Source organism: Talpa occidentalis, unplaced genomic scaffold (assembly GCF_014898055.3).
Source record: "Talpa occidentalis isolate TD23 unplaced genomic scaffold, MPIMG_talOcc4v2.1 talOcc4.10, whole genome shotgun sequence".
NCBI lineage: Eukaryota > Metazoa > Chordata > Mammalia > Eulipotyphla > Talpidae > Talpa > Talpa occidentalis.
In genome coordinates this window covers 14,605,495-14,624,126 of record NW_023600993.1, presented here as the reverse complement: position 1 = coordinate 14,624,126, position 18,632 = coordinate 14,605,495, and the positions used below count along the sequence as shown (strand labels likewise).

Below are 18,632 nucleotides of genomic sequence, written 5' to 3'. Positions count from 1 at the left end.
GAATGTGGTTAATTTATGAAAGGATTGTCAGGACATATTGTAGAGTGACAATAGCAAGCTACAGAAGAATAAATATGGCATTCTATCATTTTAAAAAAGAACTCACGCACAATAAAACCATATCCAACTAAATATCACTCTGTGTACATGCACAGAAGAAAGCTTATACCAAACTGACTTAATGAATCAAAAACATCTTTGGCATCCTCAGGGAAGATACAGGAACAGAAAAGATGTTTTAAAGGTGGCAAAACTTCATCAGTATTGCTTACACTTTTTAACATATGTTCAAATGGCACTGTTGTAATAGAATTTTTTTTGTCAATTTTTGAAAAGAAAAACAAATGGATGTTATTTGTTCTGCAGCCGTAACTAACCATGTCTATTATAACCACATAAATTGGCTAAAGATTTCAAAGTCATTGCCTCTGGTGAATTATAACACAACTATTGTCATATCTGTAACTACACATATACACATACAATGTGTATGTGGCTATTTGAAAACAGATGTTTAAAATAATCATGTATATTTAATTTTATATAATATTTATATTCCTAAAGCATCGAATTAACATGGTCCGCCTGAATTGAACATATCTTCAACACACTAACGATAGTTGTTTTAAAAGCTATTATATGATCAGTTACTTTTGAAGTGAATAAATACTACAAAAAATGCTTCACTTATAAATCTGAATGTCATGCATCAACTTTACATAATAGAAAATAACCCTGCAGGTAGCTGCTAACCCTGTTTGTATCTTTCAGATAAAATATAGCTAGCTTATACCAATTATTTTTACTATTTTCTCAGACAAGTTTATTTTTCTAGAAAGCACTGTCAGAATGCAACCCTATTATTTAAATACCAAATATCCTCCATAGAAAATCTTTCTGTATCATCAAAGTCTCCTTGGAAAACTGTGTTTGGGGGCAATTGCTGTATTGCTGTATTAGTTTTCATATTTTAATTTTCTTGCCAAATATTTAAATATATTTGATAACTACCAATGCAAGCTAAAGGATTTTTAGAATGTGTTCAAGGGGATTATATTAGAGACCTCAGTGTAACTTGCCAATCTGGAGGGGTTTCCAAGGCTAAATGAGTTCTTAGCAGGTTTATAAGAAAACCTTTTGGAAATATTTTGTGAGTTTATTTGTTAATCAGCAAATCAGATTTCCACAGTATTGCCCTCAGTGAATAATTAACTATTTTCATGACAGTAATGCTTAGTTAAGAATGATAAATTTTAATTATAGATTTTTATTGTTTTTCTTTTAAAAAGAAAAGATCTGTGATTGTAAAATAGGCCTTAAAGTAAAAGGTCACCAGATTTTATTCTTTTGAGTATACAGGCCTTTGCCTATCAATAGCCAAATCTCCTGAGACATTAATGTCTCAAGTCATATATATTTGCTATAGTGTGCTTCTTATTCATCATATTCTCCTTTTAAACATCATTCTTTATCTCTCTGAAATCTGCCGATAATCATTTCCCCAGATAACCATTTCCAAAGCTGTGGTTCATGCTCTAAACCTTTCTCAGGGATTAGGAAAAAATCACCAAAGTTACCTGGAATAAAAATCTACACCCAAAAGCAATTTTTATAATCTGCTGTAAATGTTTTTATTATTATTTGAAAGCAAAAATTACAGAGAAGGAACAATACAAAGGAAGAAAAATAGGTAGAAAGGTTAAATTTGTCTTAACACATGATCAAGAACTGTTTCGAACACTCACTGGGAATTGGTGAAATACTTTGTGTTTCATTTAATCATGAAGACAGTCAACATTTATCTCTTATACTTGTTTAGCAAAGTACAAAAGAAAACTTACTTACCCACTGATTTCCCTTCACAGCTCAGGGAAAATCAAGTAAAACACCTCATAATCAAACAGCAAGAAAATGTGCACACAAAATTAACACTCAAAAGGTACCAAATGGAAAATCGAAGTGCCCCAACATTCCATATTCAAAAGACAATAAATGGGGCCTCCATGTGGCCTAAGGGTTGAGTCTCAGTGCTATCATCGCTGCAGTTTAAGTTTGATCCCCAGCCAGGGAGCTAACACACATATGGTGCAGCAGACCTCTCCTGTCTTGCCCATTGCTCCCCTCAATAGTGTATTTCAGTAAATCAGCCTGTTCTCCCCACTCTGTCTCTGGTGAATCCTCTCACCCCCCTGTACCTCTGGCCTACACCCCAGTTCTGCTATGTGCAAAAACAAATAAAATATTTTTAAAAAAACAACAGTTGGGGGGGTTGAGAAAAAAAGACAACAAATGCAAATAGTCTAATCTAGACATCTTTTGAAGATAAAGCTAGGGATAGACAGCTAGATAATTTGTGTATAGTTCCTTCCAATTTATCTTTAGCTCTTTAAGATTCACTGTGAGAGAACTTAAGCAGGGGAAAAGATGATTTTTAAAAGCTGAGAAGAAGCAGATTAGGTCAGGAGATAGCACATTCTAGGCAAATAGAACAATCTAACAAAAGGATTTCTTGGAATTAGTTGTTTGACCAATCTGGAAATAGAAAAAATTATATAGTAGCAGTGTGATTTGAAATGCCTTAATCATTGCTAATTACATCTGCTAAAGACATGGAAATCGAGCTTCACAACTCTTAACCCTTTTGACCAAAAGGACATTTGAGTTTTTTGAATTAATGGTGCTCAAAATCCTAATAATTCATGGAGAAGAGAAGTGGGTAGCAGGAATCACCAGTCATAGGTCCTCAGTGAATGGGGGTAAGATATCAAGCTGCCCCGAGTCATAGAGAGACTAGAGGCATCGAGGAGGCTTCAAGCAAGACAGTTACTTTTAACTGCTGTCACTGGTGCTGACTTAAAATTTTAAATTAAAAAAAATATCAAATTAATTATTTCTAAATTTCAACTATTTAACTCCAGATTTCTCATTTTCTTCATCCCTAATGTAGGAGTAATTGCCTTCCTGACACACCTTGCAAAGATTTTGTGATGTCTAAATTATACTAAAATAAACCAATGTGTTTAAAATTTTAAAAAGTGAACTATATATGAGAGAGTAAAATGAATGTCCCTTCCATTTGGATGAAAAGTTTATTGATGAGACTCATTCAGGAATAATTCCATGGAACCCCTGCTAGCCCTTTCTTATGAAAATGGGCTCAGAAACACATGACACTAAAGCTAGATATTAGTAGTAATACCAGAGTTTCTATTTTGTAAAGAGTCATTTTTTATCTTGATAATTTATTTTGTATCTATATCTTTTACATCATTGTGTATTACCCATAAAATTTCCAAAGAGTAGTTTTTAAATATTAGAATGTGCTTTCCTCACTGAAGACTAGACTGTGTGCAATTATGGTAGAGTGAATGTGGAAGTTTTTTTTGTCACCAAGAAGAGCTCTATCAATTACAGGCTTTTAGGAAATCAAATATAAACAAGAAATGCATGTTCTACATAGGTCTGCTTGGTGTTTTAAAAAGTAGATTGGACACCGTGCTGTAGCTACCCAAATCTCTCTTTTGGATCAAGGCACTCATTCTCCCACATCTAGGAGAGCTGCCTACTGATCCCCATTCCAAAAATTGTCATCTGCCAAATGGAGCCGCTTCAGTCAAAGTTAAGTCCCCTCTTCAGACAGGCAGCCCATTGGCAATGCTAGGTCTATGTGAGGATACTTCATGCAATTCACAACCACCCTAAAGGGCTATGCAGCTTCAGAGCTGAAGTTCTGGTGCACAGCTCAGCCTCTCCGTCTGCCCCAATCTGTTTGTGTCACATTCATTCTTATAGATGTCACTTCTGCAAGCATGTCCCGATACATTTCCTGCACAGGGATATCTTTCTCAGAATCTTTTTCTAAGCATGCTAACTAAGATGAGATGCCAATAGATTTTGATATTAGGAGCATTTCCATTTCAGTGGTTTATTTGAAATGGAGAATCAATAGATATTATCTAAATTTAACAAATCAAGAAGTGGAGCAAAATCCTATTATTTAATGTTATTTAGGAAGTCAGCAAGTAAACAGAAACAAAAAATCTTTACTTCTGAGGATAGAAGAGAAGAACCTAACTTTTCATTTTACGACCTTGTAAATATGAAATATGCATATATTACTTTAAACTATTTAAGGATAAGAACTGCAAAAAATGCATGTGTTTCTGCTTTCAACCTTCAACTAGAATAAAGGTCTATGATGTGTAAAGAAGTCAGAGTAAAACCAAATCATAGAATTTACCTCTGCAAACAGATAATGGAATCATTCAGAATGTGTTTTAAAACTAACAAGCAGAAGATAACCAAATCACCAGGCAAGAAAGGGGGCCGACTTCATGGTCTTTAACACCAAAAAATAGCAGCCAAGGAAGAGAAGATGGTTGAACGATCTTGTCTGATTTATCTTCCAACTTTCCTCTTTCCTTGCAAGTGTTGACCATGTAATTTCATAAATATTACTAGAGGAAATAAATGATGAGGTTTTTTTTAATTATTGAAAAATTCTCCCTAATAGTTTCCTTCCAAACTTATGCTCACCTTAATCTGAAGGGAAATGCACTAAAAAGGTGATTAGAAATTATGGAGACTTTAAAAAGACACCATCCCTATATCCTTATGTCAAAAGCTGCTGGCTTCACCATTTCTAAGGCTTCCATGCTGACATGAGGACAAGTGTCAAAACTTGGCAATAATCCTCCTAAAAAAAGGATGCATTTTTGAATAGTAACAGATAGGTAATAACAATTCAGGAGAGAAAGTAGAGTCTAAGTCGTCCTCAACTGGGGAGGAAACACACTGTAGGGCTACAGAAATGGGAGAAGGAAAAATGCACAGTCCTCGAACTTGAACTGTAACTTGGAAGGTAATGAAACAGACCTCACATAAAACAGTGTATCAAGTAAAATATCCCCACAATGTATAAGATAACAAGGTCTTGAGTAAACTTCCTTTATTAAGCAAGAGAAAGATGAAAACAAAGGACATGAGAAATAGTATGAAAGAACAGTAGGAAGAGGAAGGAAGGAAGGAAGGAAGGAAGGAAGGGAAAGGAAATTAGAAAGAAAAGAAGGCAGGAGACAAGGTGAGAGGAAGGAAAACAACTTGCAAAAGGACTGTGAAGAACCTATTCACAGTTGGCTTAACATTCAAAAATCAATCAATGCGATTCACCATATTAACAAACTAAAAAAACAAAAAACCAGATCATCAGATCAGATCATCTCAATAGAGGCAGAAAAAAATCATTTAACAAGCCCAGCACCCATTCATAATAACAATGCTCAGTAAACCAAATGGAAGAGTTTTTCCTCAAGACTTTACCGAAAGTCCTCACTCAACATTGTGACTTGGTTCTTGAAAACTGTGACTTGGGTCTCCCCAGTGGAGCAGCGGTTGAGCGCTGGGCTGTGAAGCTGCCCGCAGCCTCTGCAGCACCGGTTCAATCCCCGGCCACTGGCGAGAGTCCCACATGGCGCACAGACCTCTCCTGCCGCCCGCTGCTCCCCCCAGCAGTGTACTTCGGTCCTTCTGCCTGTTCTGCTCCCCGCTCTGGCTCCAGTGAATTCTCTCACCCTCCCATGCTTCTGACTGTACCCAGTACATGTGTAATTAAATAAATAAATCTTTTAAAAAAACAAAGTTAATATTGAAAACTGTGACTTAAAGTGAAAGGACATATAAGGAAACCAATTTCACCAGAAGCCAATTGGTATAAACAGGAGTTAGGTTCCAATAGTATATTCCTGGTCACAAAGCAGCAACAAACTTCTAAGTAAAGACTTCCAAATGCTTCTTTAAAAAAAAAAAAAGAATTGTTTTAGTTATTTATGCATACAAGAGCTGGGGTACAGGCCAGAGGTGAGGGGTGTGAGAGGATTCACCAGAGACACAGTGGAGAGCTGGACAGGCAGATTGACTGAAATATACTGCTGAGGGGAGCAGCGGGCGAGACAGGAGAGGTCTGCTGCGCCATGTGGGTCACCGCCCAGACCAAGGATCAAACTTGTGCTGCAGTGGCTACTGATAGCTTCATAGTGAACCCCTTGTGCCACCAGGAAGGCCCCAAAATACTTCTGATATTAAACAATAATTTGTTTCCATTCATTCATTTTCCAACCCTCTTATGCCAGTTCAGAATCACAGGTGACCATGTCTACCTTGGCAGCTCAGGCAGAGAGCAGGAGCAGGCACCATTCCACCACAGGACACATGCTCACACAGTTCCTTAGACTGGAACAATCCAGATTCCACCTCACCTAATGTGCAAATCTTTGAGATGTGGGAGGAAAACTGAGTAGCTGAGAAAACCCAGCAGACATAGGGAGACACACAATGGATACCAGCCCTGTCCCAGAACCTTGTTTTTTTCCTTCCTCAACATTATAATGAAACCCATTGAAGGGAACCAGGTTATTTCAGAACCTGCTGTGCTTGAATGTTCCGAAGAAAAGAGTGTTAAGCTCCTGGGCCTCCCCAGTGGCACAGTGGTTGAGCACTGGGCTGCGAAGCTGTCCGCAGCCTCTGCTTCGCCAGTTTGATGCTCGGCTGCTGGCGAGGGTCCCACATGGTGCAGCAGACCTCTCCTGTCGCACCCGCTGCTCCCCTCAGCAGTGTACTTCAGTCCTTCTGCCTGCTCTGTTCCCTGCTCTGGCTCTGGTGAATTCTCTCACCCTCCAGTGCTTGTGACTGTACCTAGTACTTGTATTAAAAAAAAAAAAAAAAGTATGAAGCTCCATGGAGCACAACAAAAGGAAGGACAGACATCACATCCTCCCCCCATTACTCCTCATCCCTTGTTGCACTTGCAGGCCAGCCTTATCTAGAAGGAACATTCTCCCCTCGCGGACGTGGGCCAATGGGTTGACTCACAACATGGAAGACCTGGCCTCATGGGTTAAGACAATATCCAAACTCAGTCAATATTATGAATGGCTTACCCTCATTTCTCCAAATTCTCTATAATCTCGAACTTTGTTCATTTTGTCCTTCTAAACCTCAATGGTATTTTTAAGCTCTCTTTGTTAGGCTACTTTCTTTGATTTTTTTTTTTTTTTTTTTTTTTTTTTTGGTATTGGTAATTTTATCACATTCTATTCAATTGCAAGCCCTGGGGACAGCGTTATATATTGATCCTTTTTATTTCTCCAGAGTATGGTTGAGAGCCTTTTTCACTGCTGCATCTCAATACCTACTTGTTAAATAAAATTGTATACAGTGGCATAGAGGACAGAACCATGGACTAGCAATGATAAGTCTTGAGTGCTAAGCCTGGCTCAGCCACTGACTTGTCCTATGACCTTTTGATAGCCTCTGACTCCTTGGGTTTCAATTTCCTTTTCTATTAAATGAAGGCATTTAAAATAATTGTGAGGGCTTATGATACTTGCCAGCTGTAAATAAGTTTTGTTATGAATTTTAAAAAGTGATCTTAAAATCAACTTCTCCTTTAGGCACTCGAGTGGTGCCATTGTTGTTTTGCCACATGCCCTCACCATTAGGACAGGGGTTGGGAGGTTGGGGAAGAAGCAACTGAAAAATTAGGTGCTGATAGAAATTATGCAACCCAGGTGTTTAAAGTAGGACACCTAGGGGTGCCCACACAGCCCTGTGGTGAGGCCAAAGATCAGAGGACCTGAGAAATTTGGGGAAGATAAGCGTGTCACAGGTGTATGTACAGTTAAAGAATCCTGCGCTGTAGAACACTATGAAGTGTGGAGGGGGAGGGAAAGAAGCTGCCAGATCAATATACCCTTTTTAGAGACTGAATTTACACAGGAACAGTTGCCAGTGTGGGACTGGCCTAATGATTTTATCTCATTCTCTCTCTGACTTCCCTCCAGTGAATCTTGTAAGGGAACCAGCTACCTGATCCTTTAATCCAGCTAACATTTTATAAAAGAAGATTCAAATTAGTTTTGCTTATTCCAGATGCTTTATATGCAAATGAGCCACAGAATTGGTGACAACTAAAATGTGAAGCAGACTCCACGATCTGGTGAAGGAAATACTCCCACCTGATCACCCTCTTGAAACAATGCTGTTCATGGTTCCTTTTTCTCCAGGGAAAAATTCCACAATTTCCACTGTGACTCTTTGATCCCAAAGAGGAACTCTTCAGATTCCTTTCATGTGTAATTGACGTTGACTTTTCCCTCCCAACGTGTGGATCACTACCCCTGCCTTCCATAAAAAGCATTACCTATGCAGTATTAATCAGAGTTTGCAAGTCAAATATTAAGATCATTCCTTGGGGTAATCCAATGGTACAACTTTGCCATTTTATTTCCCCCTTTGCAACTCTAACTAGACAAGGGAGACTGAAACACAGAGCTTGAAATTATTTATTTAAAGCCACAATCCAACCCACACGGAGTCTGGATAAAGATTGCTCACTCTCCTTTATTATAAAAGTGGCATCTTAATGCAGAGCAGTGTGGAGCCCCAACCTTGCCTGTGGGCCAGCTTTTACATCCTCCCATGTAGGCTGGCATTTGCCCTCTAGCATTCCCATGTTGCTTGGCTCCAAATGGAAGTGCTCTTAATTTCAGATGATTTATTGGGGACAAGTGGGAGGCCCATCTGATCTAAGTCTGTTTGCATTTGGCTTCCTGTGTCTCAGGGGTGATTTTAAGATGGTATCTTCTGTTGTAAAGGAGGAATAGAAAAAGAGAAATGCCCACCTGCTGTTGTGATAGAGCTTGCTGGTGTTTTACAGAACTGCCTAGTGCTGTTTTTAGCAGCTATGAAAAGAAAGGCTGAGGATAACAGCAAAATCACTGACTGGCGAGGGATATTTGTGCAATTCCCATTGAGTTATTTGTTAAAGGGCAGACTTGGTAGATTGTTCCAGGACAGAGACTTAGACCTTGTGACTCCAACATTGGTGACAGTGTCAGTGGCCACAGTTTCCCTGTTGTCTTGCTCCTTAGCACTCACATGAGTTACAACCCACTGCATACTATACAAATATTAAATAACTTTATATTTGTCTTGAGCACTAACCTATGAGCTACTGACAGAAAACTGAATGTGCATGTATTCTATTGATTCTTCACAGTGCAGCAAAATAGTAGATAGTCAAGAAAAATGCCAAATGAATGGAAATGTATGTTAATGAATTAAAACTTTTTTCTCCATCCAAAGCAGGTGCATAATGTAGAACTGAGCCAGTGGCCCCATCTGGTTAGGGAGGTCTATCTGCCTGATTTGGGCCCCCATTCAAGGAGCCAAACTGGTTGTAAAACTTGGTCTATTCCCCACCCAGGCAGCAAACCAAATTTGCCACTTTGCCCAACTGCTGAGGGAAACTTCCAGTCCTCTCCATCCGGGAAGCCTGGTCCAAGAACCATGAGTAGCTACAGTGCTCATCATACAATCCCACTCAGGCAGGAAGGCAAGCCAGCATCTTGACCCAATTGTTGAGAGTAAGTCTAGGCCTGAAAAATCAGGGAACCCACACAGTGATGCTGGGCAACACTTGGTCCCAGGCTATGATACCTCTGAATCACAGAGTACAGGCTAAATTCCTTTCTAACCATGGATTCTGGCCAGTGGACCTATCAAATTGCTCAAAACAGCTTGCAGTCTCTCTCAGAGTCCAGCTATTGATGCTACCCAATAAACCTGCAGCTCCCATCACAAGAGAGCCTGTATAGTAAACCTGCCTAACCAGGGAGCACAGTATCTAGCCTACCCAACTGTGAGATAGAGCTGTATGACTCTCAACCAGAGAGAGACTTTGACCAACAGTGGAGTGTGGCCAGTTTCTATAGAATCACAAAGCCCAACTTGCAACCTGCCCAACTTCAGAATATAGCCTGTGGCACTGCCTGATTGCAGAACACAATCTGGGGCTCCATCTAATACTGAAACTTACCTGCAATTTAACCTGAACCTGAACCTGAACCTGAACCTAGTCACTGGCACCGTCTAGCCAGGGTACATAGACTGAGAACCTACCATGTGAGAGGTGGTTATAGAGCTCAGCTGGAGGCTCCCACAAGATGGTGGAGCAAGTCAGGATCCTACCCAATTGGGGAGCCCATCCAGAGGTCCTACTAAAGTGCAGAACCTAGTCAACAGCAACCCTCCTGACCTCGTAGTACAGGCAGTGACTTTATACAACTAGAGATTACAATAGCAAGCCCAGCCTGTCCATTGAGACTACTATCTGACCCAACTGTTCTGAGAAGACTGGTGAAAGTCTTTCCTTGACAAAGCAAAACTACAGAGACTTCTTCTTCAAATGCATAGATAAATGCAAGGAATCAAATATCACAAAGAATCAAGGAAACAGGACAGCACCTAAGGAAACTAAAAAACTCTAGTAGCTGACACTAAAGAAGTGGAGGTGTTCTACTTCTGACAAAGAACTCAGAATAATTCTTTTAAAGTTCAGTGAACAAAAAGCCCCTCACAACTAAATGAAATTGGGAAAACAATGTATGAACAAAATGAGATATCAGATAAGGAACAGGAACTATCAGAAACAAATAGAATCCTAGAACTGAATACAATGATTGAGCTGAAAATTTAATAGAGAGTTTCAACACAGACTCAATCAAGCAGAAGAAAGAATACATGAACTAGAATATAGGTACTTGAAATGATCTAGTAAGAGGAGCAAAAATGGAAGGAATGATATTGAAAAACCTTTAGCTAGACTAATAGAAAAAGAGATTACAAATAAATGAAACTATAAATGAAAGAGAAGATATTACATATAATATCACAGAAATAGCAAATATCATAAAAGATTATTATGAATGATAATGTATCAACAAATTGGACAACTTAGAAGAAATGAATGAATTCCTAGAAATGTACAACATACCAAGACTAAATGAAAAGCAATAGAAAATCTAAACAGACCCATAATGATATTTAATCAGTAATCAAAAAGCCTCCTAACAGAAGTCTTGGTCAACATAGCTGCTCTGGTTAACTCTACCTAATGTTTAAAAATGAATTAATGCCAACCCTTCTCAAAATCTTACCCCAAATTGTAGAGGGAACATGGCAGGACTACTCTGATGAAAAGTCAGAAAAAGAGACCACAGAAAATAATGCTACAGGTCAATATCTCTGATGCATTTATGTCTACTAATAATAATCAAAAAGAGAAAAAAAGAAACCAACCCATTTATGATAACATCAAAATCAGTAAGATATTAAAGAATAGATATTTTTCCAAAGAAGACATGCAGATAACCAACGGGTATATGAAAGATGCAGAGTGTCACTAATCATCAAGAAAATGCAGATCAAAACCACAAGGAGATATCACCTCACACCTGTCAGAATCGTCCTCACTTACGCAAGAGAGAACAAGTGTTGGCAAGAATGTGGTGAAAAGTAAACATTTGTGCATGTGGGTGAGAATCTGAATTTGTTTAATTGTATTTTTTATTTTTATTGAGGTAATGCTGGCTTACAGAACTGTATATGACTTAGGGGTATAAGTGCATACCTCTTTAGCTATGTTACCAAACCTCAACTAACTACCCCCAAACACCCATAATTCTCTGCCACAGGAGCCTCCTCTCCCCTTTACATCTGCCCCCTCCCCTTCTGGTACCCCCAATTCTGCATTTAGATTTCTAAGGTTTGTTTTGGTTTAATTTTGTCTGTTCCTTGCTTTGTTTCTTTATGTTCCATGTATGAGTAAAATCACCAAGTGTTTTTCTTTCTCATATGCAGACAACAAACTAGAAGAGAATAAAAATCCAGTATACAAATACATAAAAAAAGAATTGAATAACTAGGAATTAATTTAACAAAAGAGGTGAAAGACCTGTACAATGAAAACTTTAAGCAACTACTAAAAGAAATAGAAGACAAAAGAAAAAAGAAAAAAATATTCCTTGTTTGTAGATTGAAAGAATTAACATTGCTCAAATGGTCAACTTAGCCAAAGCAATATACATATTCAACACAATCCTTATTCAAAGTTTCAATGATACTCTTCAAAGAAATAGAGCAAGCATTACTGAAATTTATATGGAACCACAAAAGAGTCCCAATAGTCAAAGAAATCCTGACAAAAAAGAAAAACAGATGTATCACTCCCAAACATGCTGCAAATCTATAGTAATCATTGGAATAAAACAGGCAAATACTTCATGGTATTGGCTTCAGGGATGTCTTTGGGGGGGAGGGGACTCAACTGTAACTACAAAGGAAATAACAGTAGAAATAAGCAAATGGGATTATGCCAAACGAAAAAAGTAAATTGATAGAGTCACATATGGAAGGGAACTCAAAAGTAAAAATATCATGTATTTTTACCAGCAATCCCTATATATATGTATTTTGAGTACATGAGCATGAGAAATAATTTCAAGGCTTTGAAAAGATACCATACTTCTACGTTCATTGTAGTATTATTCCCAACAGCCCAGATATGAAACAGTGTATATATCAATAGATGAATAATAATATATACATAGATATAGCACACAATACGTTCAACCTTAGCAGAAGAAAAATCTTGCATTTGCAACAACAGGGATGAAATGTGAAGGCATTATGCTAAGTGAAACAAGTAAAACAGAAAAAGACAAATACTATGTGATCTCATAAAATGATCTCACATGTGAATAAAAAAAACCAGCTCCTAGAAACGGAAAGTAGATTGCTTGTTGCTAGAGGTGGAGGGAGTGGGGAATGGGCAGAATTGTCAAAGGGCACAGAGTTATAGTTATAAGATGAGTAAGTTCTGGGATGTAATACATAGAATGGTGACTGTTAACGATACTGTATTGCATATTGAAAGTTGAGAGAGTAGATCTTAAACTTTCTCACCAAAGAAAAAAAATTGTAACTATGTGAGAGGATGGGTGTGTTAACTCACTTACTGTGTAATCATTTATATATATATAATATATACACAGACATATATATGTATATGCATATGCACATACACATGCTTATATATTATATAGAGAGAGCCATGCTGTACCCCTTAAACTTGCACAGTGTTATATGTCAGTTCAATAAACAATGCTAAATAGAAATGAGTTGGTAATTAGTCCTGCCCCCCTAAATAATATACCACATACATATATATATGGGGTAGATAGATAACTGATTATTTTTCTTAGTTTACAGAATCTTCTGCCACTTGTCCTGACTGCCATGCCTCTGCCTTGACACTTCTGTGAAAAAAGGTCAGTTAATCTCTCATGAAAGAATAGAGGTAAGAGTCTTGGTTTATTGTTGGAATTTATACCAAGAAGTGTAAATTTTAAATACAAAAAGTCAAGTGAAAAGAAAGCTGGGGAAGGGGAAGCAGAAAATGAATCAAGACAGAAGAACTCAGCTGAATGCTTGCTTTGTTTGTTCTGGTCCAGTTAAATATTGGAAACCCTGGTTATTAGCCCTGGATTTGGTAGAAGTTGTAATGATGCAGGGTAGAGACGCATCGGCCCTGGAATCTGAATTCTCGTTTGACAGTGTGCTTACCTATAGTTACTCGTGGGTAACTATATGTCTTTGGTTAACCTTTCAGTATCAGTTCTCTGTAAGTTATATTTTACTGCAGGATTAAGAGAGTATAAAAAGGACAAAGCCTGGCACATAGCAGGCACTTTAAAATGTTTCTTTTTCTCCCCTCTTCCATGATCACTACTAATATTTTCCATCTCCCCTGACACTTCCTCTATTACATAGGATAATCAGACTGTCATGGTACCTACCCACAAATCCATCTTTTTTAAAAATCAGTCAACATCAGATTTACCTTATCTTTATCCGTGTCTTGACATCAACAGATATGACGAATATAGGTGCTGAAGGATGGCCATCATCTGAAAGAACTACCAGCTTTCACCATAAGTAAAATGAATGGAAAGTCTGTTTTCTGCAGTTCTTTCCCCATTATTGTGCATGTATTCAATTACACCAGAGTTGAGAACAGAGTTTTATTTCTTAAAGGTGTTAAACTAAGGTTGGGGCCTCCTTGTCTCCAACTGTGGATCATTTCGGCGAGCATACTTTGTGCTCCTGGATCTTTAAAGGGTAGTGTTGAATCAGTTGGATCCAAGCTAGTGCATGCGGCAGCCTGGGGGACTGAGAAGCTTCAACCACAGCTCACACTCCAGGCTCAAGTTTGGAATTCCCTTGAATGTAAAATAGGGATTGGATTTGTGCCTTTAGGCATATTGTTAGGGATCAAAAAACTTTCTCTGAGCTACCTCTTTCCTTCACCAAAACAAAAGAATTTCCCATAAAGAAACACCTGCACATTTTTAAGAACCTCTATCAACCAAAAGGTGTTGGCCCATTAATCAACTGAAGTTGACAAAAATATTAATGTTCTGCACATGCACGCGGCAGAGCATTGTGGTCATAGATTATTATCTCCTATCTTCCTTTCATTGCTGCAGGCATGTAAGGAAACAAGTACCTTCCATTGATATCTTCACATCATATTCTTTCTCGGCAGCAATAGTAACAAATAATGTGCTTCTTGGGGAGTGAAATTAAAGGCAAAAAATTTGGACAAGTTTGGGTTTGTTGCTGTAAATATTTCAAAGAGTCAAGATGTGTTCTTAAGTGCTTTTATTATATCAGTTGCAATCCAATACTTGGGGAAAGTTTGTGATTACCATCAAATGTGTTCACACGATTGCCCTATCTGCTTGGCTAGGGGTTTGAGGCTTCACAAGACACAGTTTTGGAGGTAGGATCTTGAGGGTTTGGTATTCCAGAAGAAAGAGTTTGAAAATCTTTTGAGAAATACTGGCCAGGAGAAAAATGTAGTCTGATAACATTGAAGTTGAATATTGTTGGAGATGTAAATAAAAGTATTGCTCAATTTTTTCCTTAAATTGCTAACACTTTGCATAAGGTCTGGTATGCAGTAGCTGCTTCATAGCTTGTGAATGGGTTAACCTTAGAAAGATAAAAGAATGAAAGAGACAGGGGGATGAATTTTAGGCTTTTAAGACCCTAAGCTTTGAAAAGATGATAGACCTCCCTATGTAATTCAAAATAATACAAAAGCAATTCTGAACTGTAAAACAGAAATAAGGAAATCCAATAACATTGAGATTTGTCCCATGGTACTTTTTAATAAGATCATAAAATAAAATCTTTCAAAATATTTTTCCAATTTTTTGGTACCCCTGCTTTGCTGATATCCTAAACATGTGCTTGTTTTCCTGGTGGGCAAGCTAACCCTGAGAAGCCACTGGCGTTTCCCCCATAGACTCATTTATTCGCTAGCTCCTCAGACTTTTTCTGAAGCTCAGTTATCTGAGAGCCTGGGAATTCATAGATAGATAAAAGTCAGGTCCTTCTGGGAAACAGTTCAGAGTCCAGTGGAGATACGTGTGCACCCAAGAGCCGTGTGCTGAGTACTTGAAGTTCTCAGCAAGGCTCATGAGGAGCCAGGAAGAAAAATGCAAACTGGAAATAGCAGCGAAGCCTTGCCAGAGATGACTGGAGATAGGTTTGGAAAACAGACTCACGTGGAGAATGAAAGGGGCCTTCTAGGTGCATGACATAGCATTGCTCCTCTGAAAAAAGGGACATGCCAATGGAACTGGGGAGCTATTGCTGGCCCAACCACAGGGACAGAGGATTGGAGACCCTCTAGGACATATTTCTTCTTTTTCCTTTGCTCTCAGGTTTGGCAATTTTACAATTTCCTTTACAGTTTACATTATTTTTAGAGCCATAGATTCCTGAAGCTGCCTCACCTGTTTGGATTGCATTCTGAACCTCTGGATCTCCCTAGTCAAGACCTTTATAGGAGATGACAATTCTCTTACAGCTTTCTGGTTGTTATTTAAATATCTAGCAGCATTCCTCATTTCCCTCTGCCTTGATTTGTGTATATCATCCCCTCTGTGATTCGGATATAGTCAGATAGAGAGATCTTTCCCTCTGCCCACATTTATTATGTCAGATTTATGTAACTGCAATGCTCCTCCTAATTTGATGTGTGGATCCTGGCCATGGGGGAGGACATGCATAGATTTAAGTGATACACTTGGTGCCTCCGTGTCTGAGCACCTGAATGCATCTGCAGACTGTTACAGGGCTAATTGGCAGGTGTTGTACAAGGCAAGCACAAAGATCTCTCAAGCTTCGAGAAATAACTACTTCCTGGGACCTCTGTGGAGAAACATTCAAGGGTGTCACCATCCTATTTGTTAATTATGAAAAGTAAATTGCCATGGTAATGGCAGTGGGCAAAATTAGGAGGAATAGAGAGACAGAGATAGCCAAGTATGGAAAAGGCACCTGCATTTACAAGCACCAAGAAAACTATTCCTTTCAACCTAGTTCGGGTTATTCTATTCCCTAAATTTATGTGTGAGGGTAAGGGCCTATTTTCTTCATTCTGCATGTAAGATTGGTCTTTCTCTCTTTTGATCTCAAGAAAATCCCAGGTATTTTATGACTAGTGAAGATGGACACTATGTGTGCATGTAGGTTGGAGTGGAATGAGGATGCAGGTGTCCCGGTTCCAGCATAAGATTGTCTATAAGTGAGCTGAAGGTCATGGGGAACAGAAAATGACTTGGTGTGGTGGCCCTATACAATGTCAGGGGCATGGCACATGGAAACAATGTAGCAATGCACATCCCAAGCCATGCCAGTAATTCATACTTTTGCTAATAATTGGATAATGGAGATTCCTCAGTGGGTCTTACACTGGAAAGTGATACGATCAGTTTCATGTTTCAGAGATAGTAATTCATTTGAGTTCGAAACATGGTTGAAGACAATATTAACCACAGCATGATCAGTAGTAAAAGAGATAAGGCCGGGTGTGTGTGGTGACACAGATGGGAAGAGTTGTGACCCTATACCTCTGAATCTCATGCAGTGTTGTAGACCAATATTACCTCAATAAAATATTTTAAGAAGTGATAAGGTACTAAAATAAGGGGAAGAAGTGATGCGGTCTTGAATTAAGGTATCAGAGTAGTTGGGAATGAAAACGAAAGAAAAAATTCCATTAAAACCAAACAAAAAGTACCAGTGATTAGAAGAAGATTAGTTAAAAGTCAAATATAGCTCTCTTCAGGCTTCAGTAAGTGGATGGATGAAGAGTCAGGACCAGTAACTCAAATAAGAATCAGGTTTGTAGATAAAGCAGAGAGAGAAGAAATGGTTCGGAAGTAACTAACCCATATTCATTCATTTGTTCACTCTGAAAGTTTGGTCCTTTGATTTTTATATTGATGTAAGACGGGTCTTCTCATTATGACAGTTCCGCTAGCTCTGATTTCTTTTTTCTTTAGCCAGCACTGTGTGCTTTAAATTTTGAATTTGTTGCTAAGATCTAAAAATAAGAAGTATTTTACATAAATATCAGAATTCTCATTCTCTGCATCCTACTGCTCTTTAAGAGTAAGTTACAGTCTCAGATGATCAGAGAGAAGAATGACCTTGGAGAGATGGAGGCTTAGAGACCACAAGTGAATAGTGTGAGACCACACAGAATGATTGGTTCCAAGACCCCGCGACCCGCCTGTCCTGACCGCACTGGCTGCGGGCCATCTACTCCACTACGAGTAGGCAATCAACAGCGCCCCACTGGCCAAATTAAGCAACGGTCTGTTTTTGAAAATATGGTAAGATAGCCACACCCATTTATTTACCTGTTGTCTCTGGCTGCCTTCTCATTTCCCAGCAGAGTTGAACAGTAACACAGACACCAGCCAACCCACAAAACCTAAAGTATTTTCTATTTGGGAGCAAATGTCTGCTGAGCCCTGCATTCCAAGATAGTTGTATGGAGCAGAGGGTGGGGCCTCATGCTCTCCTGGGCTCACTTATAGGAAAAACAACAAGAGCAACCTCTCTTTTGCACATATGCTCAGTGGAGCAAAAATTGCAACTACCTCCCTTTTGTTCAGCTGGCAGAGGATGTTTGCAGCAGAGCCAAAGGATCAAGGCTGCAACTCTGACTTCTCTCGATAAATTAATTTATTATTTAAGCACATCTGCCTGTTTATTTAAAGAGGTACGGTGGCCTCCACTTGTGCACTTGTGTGGAGGAAAACATCACACTGAGATCTCAAGTGTCACAGCAATTAGTCAAATGGGGAAAGAAGCTGCTCTAGGATGTTCAGGGACACTGTACTTGATAATCTTTAATTTGCTCAATATTACAATTAAGGTAACTTCAAATGTGTTATAACCTTAATAATGTCAACATGTTTCCATTATCTCCAGTGTACATATTATTTTTAACCTACTTCACACACAAGAATGTATTAATGCATTTTTTGGCTGCTGCTAAAGTGGCCCTCTAACATGTTTGTGAAGGACTTAATAACCTTGTCGAAATGTTTTACTGATGAGTATTTAAGAATTATTAGAACACCACTCAGTGAGGATTGAAAAAATACTCTACTGCATTATCATTGGCTGGAAGATAGATATTTGTGAGGAAATACACAATGAACAGGAAGACAGACAAAACTAATGTTTTGGTGACAAAGGAAGCAGAGCGGAGTGGAGAGGGAAATATCTCTGAGTTAGAAATCAAGGATCTGGAATTCAAACTCAGGCTTCACAATTTGTTAGCTGTGTGATCTTGGGAAACTTGCTGAACTTGTCTGATAATTAGTTGCTAAATATCCAGCTGAACAGTCCTGCTTGGTTCCCTGCAA

The 18,632-nt window shown here is 38.6% G+C and overlaps 1 long non-coding RNA gene across 2 annotated transcripts in view; it reads left to right on the top strand.

The window, feature by feature from the left end:
• The window catches only part of LOC119252581 (uncharacterized), a 247,423-nt gene that overhangs the window by 159,701 nt on the left and 69,090 nt on the right, over positions 1 to 18,632 (top strand). For both annotated transcript variants that reach the window (XR_005126851.2, XR_008550324.1), the window contains exon 5: positions 13,101 to 13,166. This is a non-coding gene — a long non-coding RNA (uncharacterized LOC119252581). The remainder of the gene's footprint in view (positions 1 to 13,100; positions 13,167 to 18,632) is intronic.